Source organism: Pleurodeles waltl, chromosome 7, assembly GCF_031143425.1.
Source record: "Pleurodeles waltl isolate 20211129_DDA chromosome 7, aPleWal1.hap1.20221129, whole genome shotgun sequence".
Lineage (NCBI taxonomy): Eukaryota > Metazoa > Chordata > Amphibia > Caudata > Salamandridae > Pleurodeles > Pleurodeles waltl.
In genome coordinates, this window is record NC_090446.1 from 810781442 (window position 1) to 810799721 (window position 18280).

Here is an 18280-nt window from a genome sequence, read left to right on the forward strand (position 1 = left end):
CGAACTCCACAGCACCATAATGGCTACACTGAAAACTGGGAAGTTTGGTATCAAACTTCTCAGCACAATAAATGCACACTGATGCCAGTGTACATTTTATTGTAAAATACACCCCAGAGGGCACCTTAGAGGTGCCCCCTGAAACTTAACCGACTATCTGTGTAGGCTGACTAGTTTTAGCAGCCTGCCACAACCCGAGACATGTTGCTGGCCCCATGGGGAGAGTGCCTTTGTCACTCTGAGGCCAGTAACAAAGCCTGCACTGGGTGGAGATGCTAACACCTCTCCCAGGCAGGAATTGTCACACCTGGCGGTGAGCCTCAAAGGCTCACCTCCTTTGTGCCAACCCAGCAGGACACTCCAGCTAGTGGAGTTGCCCGCCCCCTCCGGCCAGGCCCCACTTTTGGCGGCAAGGCCGGAGAAAATAATGAGAAAAACAAGGAGGAGTCACTGGCCAGTCAGGACAGCCCCTAAGGTGTCCTGAGCTGAGGTGACTCTGACTTTTAGAAATCCTCCATCTTGCAGATGGAGGATTCCCCCAATAGGGTTAGGATTGTGACCCCCTCCCCTTGGGAGGAGGCACAAAGAGGGTGTACCCACCCTCAGGGCTAGTAGCCATTGGCTACTAACCCCCCAGACCTAAACACGCCCTTAAATTTAGCATTTAAGGGCTACCCTGAACCCTAGAAAATTAGATTCCTGCAACTACAAGAAGAAGGACTGCCTAGCTGAAAACCCCTGCAGAGGAAGACCAGAAGACGACAACTGCCTTGGCTCCAGAAACTCACCGGCCTGTCTCCTGCCTTCCAAAGATCCTGCTCCAGCGACGCCTTCCAAAGGGACCAGCGACCTCGACATCCTCTGAGGACTGCCCCTGCTTCGAAAAGACAAGAAACTCCCGAGGACAGCGGACCTGCTCCAAGAAAGGCTGCAACTTTGTTTCCAGCAGCCTTGAAAGAACCCTGCAAGCTCCCCGCAAGAAGCGTGAGACTTGCAACACTGCACCCGGCGACCCCGACTCGGCTGGTGGAGATCCAACACCTCAGGAGGGACCCCAGGACTACTCTGATACTGTGAGTACCAAAACCTGTCCCCCCTGAGCCCCCACAGCGCCGCCTGCAGAGGGAATCCCGAGGCTTCCCCTGACCGCGACTCTTTGAATCCAAAGTCCCGACGCCTGGGAGAGACCCTGCACCCGCAGCCCCCAGGACCTGAAGGACTGGACTTTCACTGGAGAAGTGACCCCCAGGAGTCCCTCTCCCTTGCCCAAGTGGAGGTTTCCCCGAGGAATCCCCCCCTTGCCTGCCTGCAGCGCTGAAGAGATCCCGAGATCTCTCATAGACTAACATTGCGAACCCGACGCCTGTTTCTACACTGCACCCGGCCGCCCCCGCGCTGCTGAGGGTGAAATTTCTGTGTGGACTTGTGTCCCCCCCGGTGCCCTACAAAACCCCCCTGGTCTGCCCTCCGAAGACGTGGGTACTTACCTGCAAGCAGACCGGAACCGGGGCACCCCCCTTCTCTCCATTCTAGCCTATGTGTTTTGGGCACCACTTTGAACTCTGCACCTGACCGGCCCTGAGCTGCTGGTGTGGTGACTTTGGGGTTGCTCTGAACCCCCAACGGTGGGCTACCTTGGACCAAGAACTAAGCCCTGTAAGTGTCTTACTTACCTGGTTAACCTAACAAATACTTACCTCCCCTAGGAACTGTGAAAATTGCACTAAGTGTCCACTTTTAAAACAGCTATTTGTGAATAACTTGAAAAGTATACATGCAATTTTGATGATTTGAAGTTCCTAAAGTACTTACCTGCAATACCTTTCGAATGAGATATTACATGTAGAATTTGAACCTGTGGTTCTTAAAATAAACTAAGAAAAGATATTTTTCTATAACAAGACCTATTGGCTGGATTTGTCTCTGAGTGTGTGTACCTCATTTATTGTCTATGTGTATGTACAACAAATGCTTAACACTACTCCTTGGATAAGCCTACTGCTCGACCACACTACCACAAAATAGAGCATTAGTATTATCTATTTTTACCACTATTTTACCTCTAAGGGGAACCCTTGGACTCTGTGCATGCTATTCCTTACTTTGAAATAGCACATACAGAGCCAACTTCCTACATTGGTGGATCAGCGGTGGGGTACAAGACTTTGCATTTGCTGGACTACTCAGCCAATACCTGATCACACGACAAATTCCAAAATTGTCATTAGAAATTGATTTTTGCAATTTGAAAAGTTTTCTAAATTCTTAAAAGTCCTGCTAGGGCCTTGTGTGTTAAGTCCCTGTTTAGCATTTCTTTTAGAGTTTAAAAGTTTGTAAAAGTTTGAATTAGATTCTAGAACCAGTTGTAGATTCTTAAAAAGTATTCCAACTTTTAGAAGCAAAATGTCTAGCACAGATGTGACTGTGGTGGAACTCGACACCACACCTTACCTCCATCTTAAGATGAGGGAGCTAAGGTCACTCTGTAAAATAAAGAAAATAACAATGGGCCCCAAACCTACCAAAATACAGCTCCAGGAGCTTTTGGCAGAGTTTGAAAAGGCCAACCCCTCTGAGGGTGGCAACTCAGAGGAAGAGGATAGTGACTTGGAGGAAAATTCCCCCCTACCAGTCCTATCTAGGGAGGACAGGGTCCCTCAAACCCTGACTCCTAAAATAATAGTCAGAGATGCTGGTTCCCTCACAGGAGAGACCAACACCTCTGAAATCACTGAGGATAGCCCCAGTGAAGAGGACATCCAGTTAGCCAGGATGGCCAAAAGATTGGCTTTGGAAAGACAGATCCTAGCCATAGAGAGGGAAAGAAAAGAGATGGGCCTAGGTCCCATCAATGGTGGCAGCAACTTAAATAGGGTCAGAGATTCTCCTGACATCCTAAAAATCCCCAAAGGGATTGTAACAAAATATGAAGATGGTGATGACATCACCAAATGGTTCACAGCTTTTGAGAGGGCTTGTGTAACCAGAAAAGTGAACAGATCTCACTGGGGTGCTCTCCTTTGGGAAATGTTCACTGGAAAGTGTAGGGATAGACTCCTCACACTCTCTGGAAAAGATGCAGAATCTTATGACCTCATGAAGGGTACCCTGATTGAGGGCTTTGGATTCTCCACTGAGGAGTATAGAATTAGATTCAGGGGGGCTCAAAAATCCTCGAGCCAGACCTGGGTTGATTTTGTAGACTACTCAGTAAAAACACTAGATGGTTGGTTAACTGGAAATGAAGTGTGTGACTATGTTGGGCTTTATAATTTGTTTATGAAAGAACACATTTTAAGTAACTGCTTCAATGAAAAGTTGCATCAGTATCTGGTAGACCTAGGTCCAATTTCTCCCCAAGAATTGGGAAAGAAGGCAGACCACTGGGTCAAGACTAGGGTAACCAAAACTTCCACTGGGGGTGACCAAAAGAAAGGGGTTACAAAAACTCCCCAGGAGAAAGTGGGTGACACTAGAAACAAAGAAAAAGAGTTCTCTGTAGGCCCCCAAAAACCAGAACAGGTGGGTGGGCCCCAAGACACAACCCAAAACAAAGGTGGGTACCAGGGTAAGAACTGGGATGCCACTAAGGCATGGTGCCACAACTGTAAACAGTCTGGGCACCACACCAAGGACACTTCTTGTCCCAAAAACAAACCCCAGAACAAAATTCCAGGGGTAACCAGTGTAGCCATGGGAGATGACTCCTCAGATGAGGAGGTCTTCCTAGCCTTCAACTGGAAACAAGGCCCAACAGGTGAGTTGGAGATTCCAGAGGGAAGTAGACACTTCCACCACCTACTGGTGAATGGAATCCCAACCACTGCCCTGAGAGACACTTGTGCCAGTCACACTATTGTGCATGACAGGCTGGTGCTCTCAAACCAGTACATCCCAGGTGAGACTGCCAGGGTAAGAGTTAGCCTAGACAGGGTCACTAAGAGGCCTGTGGCTTTAGTGCCCATAGAAGTGGGTGGCACTCTTAGCTGGAGAAGGGTAGTAGTCAGCACAGACCTCCCCCTTGATTGTCTCCTTGGAAATGACTACCCAGAGGTTAGTCAGAGCCCAAGAGAGGAACTGGTCCAGTGCCAGTCCTCTCCCAAGGATTCTGGAAGCCCTGCCTCTGCAGTAAATGCAAGCAGGCCCCAGAAGAAGAAGAAAAGAAAACAGAGTAGGAAGGGTGGACAACCTTTAGCCAAGGTTACAGCAAGCCAAGGAGATTCTGCTCCAGTAGGGGAGAACTCCAACAATGGCCCTGATAAAGTCCAACCTGACCCACAAGAAGTCCTGGCTAGTCAGGCAACTGTTAAACCTGAGTGGGTGGCTCCTCAGCTAACAGAAGAAAGAGTGGAAGAAGGGTGTTTACTACAAGATGTGGTAACCCCCCACTCCAATACAGCAGACAGGCAACCTGAACCCAAAGAAGCCTGTAACTTAGCCCCTTCCCTTTTAGGTGAAGAGCTAAAGGTGTGGTTCTGGGCACTGACAGCTGTCAGTGGCCTCTGCTGGGTGTTAGCCTTTATGGCTGCACTATCCTTGGCATGGTGGTCTGACCCCATGCCAAATAACAAGTTAGGCCCCCTGACCCTGTTGGTCATGGTGGGGTTACTCCAGCTCTGGGTAACCTCTTTGGGTAAGCTAGGGGTGACCCTGGCTAAGATCAGATTAGCAGAGGTGGATACCTCTGACCTCAAAATAGAGAGAATGGGTGAAGACATAAAAAGCACCGACAAGAGGCAGTTCAGACTAGGTCCTATCACTGTGGAAGTGGGTCAGTTCCCCAGAGGGAATGACCTGAACAGGAGGATGTAAGGCAGAGTAGGCCCTGCAACAAACCAGCCATTTCCTCTACTCTTCCTCGCCTGACAGACTAGGAAGACTCTTCCAGCGTTGGCTGAGTCTCCTGGCCTGTGGGCTGGGGGGGGCTTGTGTAAAGAAATGGCTCCCTGTTGCAGTTAACCCCCACTTTTTACCTGATACTGATGCTGACTTGACTGAGAAGTGTGCTGGGACCCTGCTAACCAGGCCCCAGCACCAGTGTTCTTTCACCTAAAATGTACCATTGTTTCCACAATTGGCACACCCTGGCATCCAGATAAGTCCCTTGTAACTGGTACCTCTGGTACCAAGGGCCCTGATGCCAGGGAAGGTCTCTAAGGGCTGTAGCATGTATTATGCCACCCTAGAGACCCCTCACTCAGCACAGGCACACTGCTTACAAGCCTGTGTGTGCTGGTGAGAACAAAATGAGTAAGTGGACATGGCACTCCCCTCAGGGTGCCATGCCAGCCTCTCACTACCTATGCAGTATAGGTAAGACACCCCTCTAGCAGGCCTTACAGCCCTAAGGCAGGGTGCACTATACCATAGGTGAGGGTACCAGTGCATGAGCATGGTACCCCTACAGTGTCTAAACAAAACCTTAGACATTGTAAGTGCAGGGTAGCCATAAGAGTATATGGTCTGGGAGTTTGTCAAACACGAACTCCACAGCACCATAATGGCTACACTGAAAACTGGGAAGTTTGGTATCAAACTTCTCAGCACAATAAATGCACACTGATGCCAGTGTACATTTTATTGTAAAATACACCCCAGAGGGCACCTTAGAGGTGCCCCCTGAAACTTAACCGACTATCTGTGTAGGCTGACTAGTTTTAGCAGCCTGCCACAACCCGAGACATGTTGCTGGCCCCATGGGGAGAGTGCCTTTGTCACTCTGAGGCCAGTAACAAAGCCTGCACTGGGTGGAGATGCTAACACCTCTCCCAGGCAGGAATTGTCACACCTGGCGGTGAGCCTCAAAGGCTCACCTCCTTTGTGCCAACCCAGCAGGACACTCCAGCTAGTGGAGTTGCCCGCCCCCTCCGGCCAGGCCCCACTTTTGGCGGCAAGGCCGGAGAAAATAATGAGAAAAACAAGGAGGAGTCACTGGCCAGTCAGGACAGCCCCTAAGGTGTCCTGAGCTGAGGTGACTCTGACTTTTAGAAATCCTCCATCTTGCAGATGGAGGATTCCCCCAATAGGGTTAGGATTGTGACCCCCTCCCCTTGGGAGGAGGCACAAAGAGGGTGTACCCACCCTCAGGGCTAGTAGCCATTGGCTACTAACCCCCCAGACCTAAACACGCCCTTAAATTTAGTATTTAAGGGCTACCCTGAACCCTAGAAAATTAGATTCCTGCAACTACAAGAAGAAGGACTGCCTAGCTGAAAACCCCTGCAGAGGAAAACCAGAAGACGACAACTGCCTTGGCTCCAGAAACTCACCGGCCTGTCTCCTGCCTTCCAAAGATCCTGCTCCAGCGACGCCTTCCAAAGGGACCAGCGACCTCGACATCCTCTGAGGACTGCCCCTGCTTCGAAAAGACAAGAAACTCCCGAGGACAGCGGACCTGCTCCAAGAAAGGCTGCAACTTTGTTTCCAGCAGCCTTGAAAGAACCCTGCAAGCTCCCCGCAAGAAGCGTGAGACTTGCAACACTGCACCCGGCGACCCCGACTCGGCTGGTGGAGATCCAACACCTCAGGAGGGACCCCAGGACTACTCTGATACTGTGAGTACCAAAACCTGTCCCCCCTGAGCCCCCACAGCGCCGCCTGCAGAGGGAATCCCGAGGCTTCCCCTGACCGCGACTCTTTGAATCCAAAGTCCCGACGCCTGGGAGAGACCCTGCACCCGCAGCCCCCAGGACCTGAAGGACCGGACTTTCACTGGAGAAGTGACCCCCAGGAGTCCCTCTCCCTTGCCCAAGTGGAGGTTTCCCCGAGGAATCCCCCCCTTGCCTGCCTGCAGCGCTGAAGAGATCCCGAGATCTCTCATAGACTAACATTGCGAACCCGACGCCTGTTTCTACACTGCACCCGGCCGCCCCCGCGCTGCTGAGGGTGAAATTTCTGTGTGGACTTGTGTCCCCCCCGGTGCCCTACAAAACCCCCCTGGTCTGCCCTCCGAAGACGTGGGTACTTACCTGCAAGCAGACCGGAACCGGGGCACCCCCCTTCTCTCCATTCTAGCCTATGTGTTTTGGGCACCACTTTGAACTCTGCACCTGACCGGCCCTGAGCTGCTGGTGTGGTGACTTTGGGGTTGCTCTGAACCCCCAACGGTGGGCTACCTTGGACCAAGAACTAAGCCCTGTAAGTGTCTTACTTACCTGGTTAACCTAACAAATACTTACCTCCCCTAGGAACTGTGAAAATTGCACTGTGTCCACTTTTAAAACCGCTATTTGTGAATAACTTGAAAAGTATACATGCAATTTTGATGATTTGAAGTTCCTAAAGTACTTACCTGCAATACCTTTCGAATGAGATATTACATGTAGAATTTGAACCTGTGGTTCTTAAAATAAACTAAGAAAAGATATTTTTCTATAACAAGACCTATTGGCTGGATTTGTCTCTGAGTGTGTGTACCTCATTTATTGTCTATGTGTATGTACAACAAATGCTTAACACTACTCCTTGGATAAGCCTACTGCTCGACCACACTACCACAAAATAGAGCATTAGTATTATCTATTTTTACCACTATTTTACCTCTAAGGGGAACCCTTGGACTCTGTGCATGCTATTCCTTACTTTGAAATAGCACATACAGAGCCAACTTCCTACACATGTGCACATGATTAACCACTGCAGTATGCTGCCGAGAACATTTCACCTGAAGAGATTAGGAAATAAAGACAACCCCTCTGCCTCTGAGCACTCGAGGAGCGCCGTGAGAGAAGAATGCTTCGACGTCAGAAAGTGGACAGCTCTAGCTTCCCAGATGATTGAGCATCTGTTTTCAGACGAGATCTTTCCAGGAAGAGCGCACACTTACATTGACAACGTAATCCAAAACACTTTTATTCCAAATAAAGCTTTAAACTGACAACAGGCATCTTTAAACACACCACTGAGAGCGTCTGCTTGGAAGTATTTTAACAACGATCCTATAATAGGACAAAAGCTAAACTCGCATGACAATAAGAAAACAAGCATTGGTTATTGTCATTATAATTGTATCTAAATAGCGCTTACTACCCGTGCCGAGGCTTCGAAGCGATTTTCGGCGAGTAGTGCCCTACTCTGGAACCCAAAAGGATTAGTGGTGGATTAGTATAGGGAAATATGAGTGCAAGTATTATTATTAGTATAAGTTAATTTGAGCGGAGGATATGTGAGTTTGTTAGTAGGTTTGAATAGAATAATGGAGGGCTAGAGGAGGGAAGAATCCAGAAGTGTTAATTGCGGGTTTATGATAAGAGGATGAGGCTTGGGATGAGTAAAGGAGAGATGGAGGAGGGCAGAGCCTGTAGAAAGGGATTATGGAGGTTAAACTAGTAGAAGAGGTTTTGGATGAGTCAAAGGTGGTGTACGTGTGGGAGAATTTAGTATGGTTGTTTGGGAGATCATAGTAGTAAACTGATGTATGGGGTGAGCGAGGAGCAGTAGAGGAGGGAAGAGCCTAGGCAGGGCTGTTCTGGAGTTCACAGTAGTAGAATGGGCTTGGGATGAGCCAGAGAGTGGGGATGGAGGATAGATTGATCGAGGTATAGGGTGATGGGGAGACAGAGCAAAGCTTACGAGGGAGTATATTTTTCCATCTTGAACAGTAGGACTAAAGTAATAAATAAATAGATACATAAATATATAGTAAGGGAATATATGTGTAAGATTTATAATAATGGATATAATATTTGAGTTTAAAGTTGTTTTGTATAAACACAGACTTTCAAACTTTGCAATATTTGAAGTTAATTTATTTGTGCACTTCTCTAACATTATGTTATCTTTCCTCAATTTTCAATAACGAAATGCTCGCTGACAAAATAGCTAAGATAACATTTGCTCATTGTGATACATACGACGAAAGTAGTGATTCATAAGTGTCTAATCTAACAACTTATCTTGGACCTATGCAATGACATATGAACATGTTAAGCAGAGAATAATATACTCCTATATATGTATACACAGACATATACACATACATGCATTGTATACATATTTACATATACATATATGCACACATATATACATTACACACACATACACACATGCATACAAACATATATACATTTAACCGTGAGTAAATATACATTTGTTGAACAGGTTTAAACAGTATGTATATACTCTATATTATGAAATGGTAATTATACACATTTCTTAAAGAAATACACATATCTAAATATATACACAAAATCAGATTATAAATGTTTACCAACACAGGCATATGCAGTCCATTACTGTTTGGATATGGTGGTTATGAAGGAAAGAGCAAACTCTTGAGTAGTCTTCTGAAGACAAGATAGTTATCTGTGAATCTTATAATTGAGGGCAATGAATTCCATAGTTTGGCTGCTTGAACAGACAAGGATGTACCACCAATTGTCTTTTTCTTGTATGGTGTTTTTTTAAGGCAGGTTGCCAAACTTGAGCGGAGGTTTCTTTGTTGAATCTATTTGGTGATTTATTTTCCTGATTAAAAGCGTTCCTGTTCCATGTATTGCTTTCTGAGTGATACAAAGCAGCTTGGAGGTGGATTTTCTGGCAACCGGTAACCAATGTAGTGCCATCAAGGCAGGGGAGATGTGGGCTGTGGTTTCACATGTAGTAGCAGTCTGGCTGCCGAGTTCTGAATGCGTCGTAGTTTTTCCATAGTAGAAAGAGATGGCCCATGGTAGAGGCCATTGGCGTAATCTAGTTTAGATAGTACAAGAGAGATAGTAGCCTGGACCTTGTGTTGAAATCCGAGGTGGGAAAAGATGCGTTGCAGAGTTTTCAAGGTGATGAAGCTTGATTGTGCTAATTTGTCCAGTTGGGCATTCATTGGTAACATAGAGTCCATGGTAATTCCAAGGTTTTTAACTTCCCTCGATACCTGAGGAGTTGGTCCCAGATCATCAGGCCAGGCACACACAGTGGGTCATAATTTTTCCAGTCACCATATGTGAGTATTTCCATTTTAGAAGCATTCATTTTGAGATAGCCCCAACTCATCCAATGATCAACTACTCCGAGGCAACTGAAGATTTGTGAGTATCCAATGTCTTTGGGGCATTCCACTTCAAGGAGTATTTGTGTGCCATCTGCATAGTTGCAGCGTGAGTTGAAATTCATTGATCAGTTTCGGTAATGACATCACGTAGATGTTAAAAAGCATAGGTGAGATGATTGACCATTGAGGGACCCCTGCTTTTGTGAAGTAGGGTTTAGATGAGAAAGAGGGAGAATAGATGACATTTGTTCTGTTTTGAAGGTAGGATGTGATCCAGTTGAAAGCAGTCCCTTTTGTGCAGGCTTTGTGGAGTCTTTGAATTAGAGTGTCATGGTCAACAGTGTCAAAGGCAGCTCAGAGGTTCAAGAGAAGTAATGCAGCAACTCCATTGTGGTCGACTGTGTTTTTAAGAACCTCCCAGATTGCGATGAGTGCAGATTCAGTGCCTCTTCCTGGGCAGAATCCAGTTTGGTAGTCTGAAAGTATGGAGTTATCTACAATGAATTGTGACATCTGGACGAATGCTGCTCTTTCTACCAGTAGGCCTGGTGTATAAGTGGAAGCACTTTTTAGTAATTGATGGTTTTAGGTGCTCAATAAATAACTAAACATGCAGTGTACCTCATGCTTGCACTCAAATATCCAATCTTTCATCCATCAACTCATTCTTGCATTCTTGCATTTGCATATCCACAATAAAACATTTACACGTGCTCAACAACACGTGCAAGATAAATTGAAGAAAAGTAGAGAAGAGAAAATATGCTGGTGCATAAACATGGCAAGCACACCCTTGCAATAACAAATCAAATAAACATAGCAGTAGGTCAACTGTATTTTTAAGAACCTCCCAGATTGCGATGAGTGCAGATTCAGTGCCACTTCCTGGGAAGAATCCAGTTTGGTAGTCTGAAAGTATGGAGTTATCTTCAATGAATTGTGACATGTGAATGAATGCTGCTCTTTCTAGCCAGTAGGCCTGGCTTATAAGTGGAAGCACTTTTTAGTAATTTATGGTTTTAGGTGCTCAATAAATCACTATACATGCAGTGTCACTCATGCTTGCACTCTTCATCCAATCATTCATCCATCAACTCATGCTTTCATTAATGCATTTGCATATCCACAATAAAACATTTACACATGCTCAACAACATGTGCAAGATAAATTGAAGAAAAGTAGAGAAGAGAAAATATGCTGGTGCATAAACATGGCAAGCACACCCTTGCAATAACAAATCGAATAAACAAAGCAGTAGGTTGTCATCTCGCATTACTATTGTACATAGTATGTTGCTATTGTAAAGTTTCAACATGGCATGAACAATACCGTTCCATGTTGGTCCGGGTTTAGAGCAAGTGGCACATCAGGTCATGGAGCACTGCAGCTAAAATCTGCAGGAAGCAGGCAGCTCATGGACACTTTATTATCTGAAACATTGACAGAAAAAGAGGATAAGGAAGGAAATCAAAGGGGAAATGTAAAAGTAAAAAATGGAAAACTGAATGACTGGCACACCAGTCCTGACAAACACTGAAGCACACTCATTTTCAGGTAGATGTGCACATGTGATCACAAAAATACCTGCACCCAAAGGTTAAAAGTGCCAATGGTTGCAGTGGGATGAGTCATTGCCCCATCCAACTCAATGAAAAGTGAGTATAAATGATACTTATAAATAATCAAAGTGTCAATCTATGTATGTATGTGTGTGTTTTGATTTGTTTGTTACAAAATCATGGAAGGCAACACAGCCAGTCAGACCTTCAAAAATATTTTAGCAGGAAATATTACAGGTCAAAACTTCTACCGAAAGGGTTTGTTTAAGGTTGCAATCAACACCACACATGACTGAAAGCCTTAACATGGTGCAATAACACTCCATCCTAAAAGACCTATTGACTTCAACACATGCAAAAAATACCTGCCTACAGGCCTTAAGCACAATGTAACAACAATCTACTCTTCAAAACCAATTCTCTTTAACACCTTATTTTCACAGTAAGTAAGGCATGGCTACTGGTTATGTCATAAACTTTCACAATTGAGCATATGGGTTCCACCTATTTAGTCCACCAGGAGTTTTTGGTTGTAAACACTCTGGTTTTGGACTTTCACTGGTGGTGAACCCCACTACCTGAGTCTCACTCGTAGTACATTTATGGTAATTGGACTGAGCTTGTTTACTGGAAAATATGTACTGCTTTCACTGTTGTATGCATATATATAAGTGAAATCTGTCTCAGAGAGCAGATACACTGCACATAGGCCTACACATTCCAGCAACGTGTCATACCACAATAAAACATGCAGGCTGAGTTTGATTTTGCGGGTTCCAATACCATACATATAAGTATTTTTGGGTCATCAAGAGTTGTCAGGCTACAGGCTTTATCATAAGTTTTCACAATTGTTCCAAATAGGTTTCACCTATTTTGTCTCTCAGGATTTTTTTACTTTTGATCACTCAGGTTTTAAACCTTCACTCTGGGTGAGTCTCACTACCTGAGTCTCACTCATGGTACAATCATTGTACTTGGACTTAGCATGTCCTCTGCCACTGTCTGACTTTTAAGATAGGGCTGCTGCACTGCAGCAAGGTAAGGTCACTTCACTGGCTACATGTGAACATGTGAACACGTGTGCGGGCTCCACATGTGAGATTAAAGGCAGGTGCTGACCTGGTGGGGTCTCATAACAGTGAACATTAATAGATAGGTGAGTAGGATTTACTAGAAAATGGGTAGTGCTTTCGCTATATTATGCAAATAGGTGGAATTTACCATAGAGTGCAAGCGTGCTCAAGTTAGACCTACACAGTCCAGCAACATGTCAAACCAGGGTTTTGCAGGCTCCAATGACATACATATACATTTTATGTGATAAAAAGAATTGTCATATTTCTTTGGCTCAGATCAGAATTACATCCCATGCCTTTGTCCCAGAAGCTAGACCTCCCCACACAAAGGGAGCAATTATCAGTGATTGACCTAGTTCCTGTGAAATGGAAAGGGAAAGGTTGTGGTTAAAATCTGCATCTGACAATTAGTTGTCACTCTACACCTGGGTTAGGTCAGCTCAGTCCCACTGAACAAAGGGGGAAACCCAGACATCTGGAGGCAAAACAGGAGGTACTCCCCTTTGAGGTTTTGGTGTCAAGAGATCTGGCAGTGATCTCAGTGAGATATGTAATTGAGGCCCTCCGAGTAGCACTGTTCAGAGGCAACTTAGCAGTTCCATTTTGGAATGTCTGAGAAAGCTAAGCAGGGGGGTTGGGAAAGGGTTGAAGGGATGAAGTGGCATCGTAGGATTGGCATGGGGTGCCTGGCATCTAGAACCACCTCTTAGAAACCTCTGCACAAGGGCAAGACAAGGTACAAGACCCTGAATTGAAGGCAACTAAAGTGGAGTCATGAACAGCTGAAAGGAGAAGCCACCTGATGCCCATAGTCCTGCTAAGGACTTTGGCCCATATTTATTCTTTTTTTGTGCCGCATTTTAAGCGCTTTTTGATGGAAAAGTGGCGCAAACGTACAAAATTCAATTGTATTTTGTAAGTTTGCGCCAAAAAATGACGCACACGCGGCGCTAAAAAAGTATAATTATGGGCCCTTGTTTCCCGATGTCCAGGACTAGATGGGTCTCTCCAGGGTCAGTGGCACTGGTCCCCTTATACCCCCTGGGTACAAGCTGGAGAAAAACCTGGACCCCACTTCCACCCAAATCCTCTGCAAGACAGCAAGGAGGCTCCAGTATGATTCCTCTAAATTAATCCCGAGGTGACCAGTGCCTGAAGGACGATGCGTATTGCCAGGATTAATGTCCTTTCAGGGAGGGCGAGGCATGAGGCCCCACTGCATTTAAAATACCCCAGGATTGGGCCAAACTCCCTGGTGTTGGCATATCACATATCTTTGGGAGCAGGCATGGTGTAACCCCCTCTATCACTCAAATTTAGATTGCATCAGGGGCCCTATCCCCCTGGAGGCCAGCACATAATTGGCAGGCCCAATGACCCCCTCTGCCCAAAACAACATTGGAGGCCCAGCTGAGAACTGTGGAGGCCTGGTACCCCATCCCCAAGTCCCAAATACCAGAAGTACTGTGGAGAGTTCACTCCCTCCCTGAGCTTATGGCCTGGGGGGCAGGCAGACTCTGCCCTGCATACTTCCTGTTTGCCAGGAGCAGTGCGGGTTCGAGCAACACCTACCATAGCCAGGTCCTGCTGAATGCAGGAAGCCGTGGGGCCTCGAGGGCCTTGAGGCTCCCTTTGCAGCCCCCTATCTGTACAGGAGATGGTGGGTGTCGCTGGTGGGACAGGGTGACCAAATACAGAAAACCAACCCCAGGTGCAAGGCCGAAGAAGGATGCGGCAATACCACTAATAAAGTATGTGCACATTCAAGCTGGAGTACCCCATGATGCCCTGTGAGGGTTGAAATTAGTATGCTCTACTGCTTTATGTTTCTCCAAGTAGATACGGGGCACCACAAACATATTTTAAAATGGAGGTATGGGGCTGCATGAGGTGCAGCAGCCTCCAGGAGTGGTTGATACAAAGTCACTGTATGTTTCTAAGGTCATCAAATTTATGGCATCTCAAAACGTGTTTATTTTCAAGCACTTTTAAAGCTGAAGCCTTTACTTTTCAACTCAGAAGTGTGAGGACTGCTAGTGGAGCATTCTATGGCTCCATTATGTAGCCTGAACATATAAAAGAAAGGCCATTGCATGCTTTTTACTGTCTTTAAATTCAACAACATTGCAATGCTTATTTTAATAATTAATGCATTTCAATATGGTTCTATAGAGTCTATGTGCCCATCCAGATGTTAGTCAGAGTAATGAGCAACACCCTCCTCTTTGGTATTTTCACACCAGTTCTGGGAACAGCTTTCTCCCACTAGGTTTAGTGCCTGACTGACTGGGAGGACAAAAAGTGAAACCTTTCGAAGTGTCACCTACTATTTGCTTGTGACAGAGACGGCCCCTTGAAATAAATTACATTTTTGGGCCTGCCCCAACCTGTTTTCCTACCAGGGTAACAAGAACATCTCCCGACACTCAAGCCTTTGTTTCTGGTTTGGGAGCAGTTTTCACTGTCTGGGACATAGTTGGAGGGCTAATGCAAAGTAGCATCCAGGAGTTTCTGGAAGAGGAAAGATAACTTTCTGACAGATAATTTCCCTTCATTCTTCTTTAAAATTCAGTTTCACCATTGATTAGAGCTTTTAATAAATATTTAAAATAGTTGTGTTCTTCATTTTTCTAGCTGGCCCCTAACCGGAGGTAGCCAAATTAATTAATTAATTAATATATAACATTACTTCCCATTGTTTTGCTAAGGGCCAGCCTTCTTACAGTCAAAATGGCTTTAGACTGCTAGTAGTAGTCACTGTAGGGAAATGTTCGCTTTAAATTTCTACATGTCCTACTTTTGAATATCATGCACCCTGCTTGTGGGCTACAAGGCCTGCCTAGGTGTGACATTAATATTTAATAGAAACATTTTTCCTGTCCAAAAGGGCTTATATTGTTAGGCCAGGCTGCATGTTTTAAATTGCAGCAGCCAGGTTATAGTGGTAGGCCTGGAGTCATGTTTGCTTGGCCTCACTAGTTGATGGCAGAGTTCTTTTATATTCCACAGGTGACATTTAATTTACTGTGCCATGGGCCCAATTAGGCCACCGTGATCCATAGCTTTATAGGAAAGTTAAATACGCCAATGAGGAGTAAGCCAATTTTTGATTATTTTAAGGGTCGGAGCACATATGCTGGAGCCTGGATAGCACTGTCCCAGATCACAGAGTAAAAAAATAGCAGTATTAGTCCACAAAATGAATGACCTTTACTACACAAAAACAGTCAGTTTCTCACTATTGACTTTGGCCCATCAATGATGAATCATTCGAACACAACAGTTAGAACCTGTTTTTTTTTCAACTTTGGATCCTGAGCAAATTAGATAATAACTTTTCACTACCAAACAAAAATCACAAATTATCAATGCCTTTGTTTCTTCAATGTTGGATTATTGCAACTGAACTCATTTGGGTTTACCATCCAAATCTGTCAACAATTTGAAGTTGGTTTAAAATGTGATTGTCAACTGGTTCTAAATATCAGCAAATTGGAATCTATATCAGGAGGCTTGGCTAAACTTCATTGGGTGCCGGTTTCCAAAAGGAACAGATTCATATCATTATGTCTAGTACATCAAGCACTATATATTAGCCAACCTAGTCCTTTAACCAAAATGTTTTCTTTTTATGTTCCCAAGTGTTGGAAAATGGGTCACTGGTAAGGGCAGGTAGGTACCTACACTTAGCAATAGGCCACTAACCTCCACTTAGGTCCAGTTAGGTCTCAGTAAATTAAACGCAGCTCAACCCTATGTAGCTTTGCAACGAGCGACAAAGCTTAATTTAGGAGACAGAGTGTAAAACATTCAAATATCACAAAACAGTAATTAAATAAAACACAGGAAACAGTTTAAAACCAAAACCAATTTATAAAAATAGATTATATTTTTATCTTTAAAATGACACACAAATGAAGGAAATCGGATAAGGGGAACCGGAGATATGAATTTTTAAAGAATTATTGTTTTTTTCGCACCTAGAAACAAAAAGAGGCAATCGGGTCATCTGGTTGCACCTCGACTGGGGCAAAGTCAAAGTTTAAGACCGACCACGATGGAGCCCGGGTCGGCTACAGGCCGCGGGAGGCCTCAGTCAAAAGTTTACCTTCGCACTTAGTCGTTTTTCTGAAGATTTTCTTCAGTGGGACGAACCTGCCAGTCCAATCCAACCTCCTGGAACTCTTCTCCGGATACGCGTCGCGGGAGCCCTCAGTGGAGATTTTTACCTTCGGACTTAGTCGTTTTTTCGAGGTGAAAATCCTTCGACCGGGGTAAACCTTGATCTTGATCCGACGTCCTTGGAGCCCTCCTCGGATACGCTGGCTGGGAGGTCCCGGTCAACTTTGTACGTTCGGACTATGGGCCAGATGTAGGTAGCCTTTTGAGCCTCGCAAACGGCGAAAAACGCTGTTTGCGAGGCGCAAAAGGCCTCCCGCGATGCAGAATCACATTTTGCTAGTCGGTACCGACTCCCAAAATGTGATTCCGACTTGCAAATAGGAAGGGGTGGTCTCTTCCTATTTGCGACCGCATCGCAATGTAGAGTTGATTTGTGACCGCAAAAGCGGTCACAAACCAACTCGCAGTTACCATCCACTTGAAGTGGATGGTAACTCATTCGCAAAAGGGAAGGGGTCCCCACGGGACCCCTTCCCCTTTGTGAATGCCCACAGAAACATTTTTTCAGAGCAGGCAGTGGACCACTGCCTGCTCTGAAAAAAACGATACAAAAAGGTTTTGGTATTTTTTCGTTTTGCAGCTTGTTTTCCTTTAAGGAAAACGAGCTGCAAAAAGAAAAAAATAAAAATGCTTTATTGAAAAGCAGTTACGGACATGGTGGTCTGCTATCTCCAGCAGGCCACCATCCCCGTGAGTGCCTAGACTCGCTATGGGGTCGCAAACTGCGACCCACCTCATAAATATTCAGGAGGTGGGTCTTTGCCCTCCCATAGTGAGTCGCAGAAGGTGTCTGAGACACCTTTCAGCATTTCCTTTTGCGAGTTGCAAATTGAGAGTCGCTGGGACTCGCAATTTGCAACTCGCAAAAGGAAACCCACCTACATCTGGCCCTTAGTCTCTTTTTTGGAGATTTTCTTCACCGGGACGAACCTGCAAATCAGGCCGGGTCGCGGTTCAGGCAAGCCGGCTAGAGTTGCCGCAGCGGGTCGGTCCCTCTATGGAGCTTTTTTTCAAAACTTCTCCAAACTTCTCCAAACTTCTGGATCTTCTCCCAGATGTTCCTTTAAGGTTCTTTTTAGGGTCACAGCTCACCCCAAGGTTCCAGAAGCTCTGAGATGATCCTTGGGGGTGTGGACTACAACTCCCAGAATGCACCTGACGCAAACTCCTTTTTGGCCACTGGAGAGTGGTCAGCTGGTTGGTTTCTTCAGGAGTTGGTGCAGGAGACTCTGGTTAGCAATTTTCCACCTGTAGCAAACAGAGAGTCCCTCCTTGAACCAGTTGAAGCCAGGCAAAGTCCTTCTTGTGGTGAAGCCCAAGTGTGCAGCTGGTGCAGTCCTTCAGAGTGCAGGGTCCAGGTGCAGGCCAGGGGTCCAGCAGGGCAATCCTTCTTCTCCTTTGGTTCTTCCTTGTTGGAATCTGATGGGGATCTGAGGTGTGGGTGCAGGTCTGCCAGTTTTATCCTTGCTCCTGG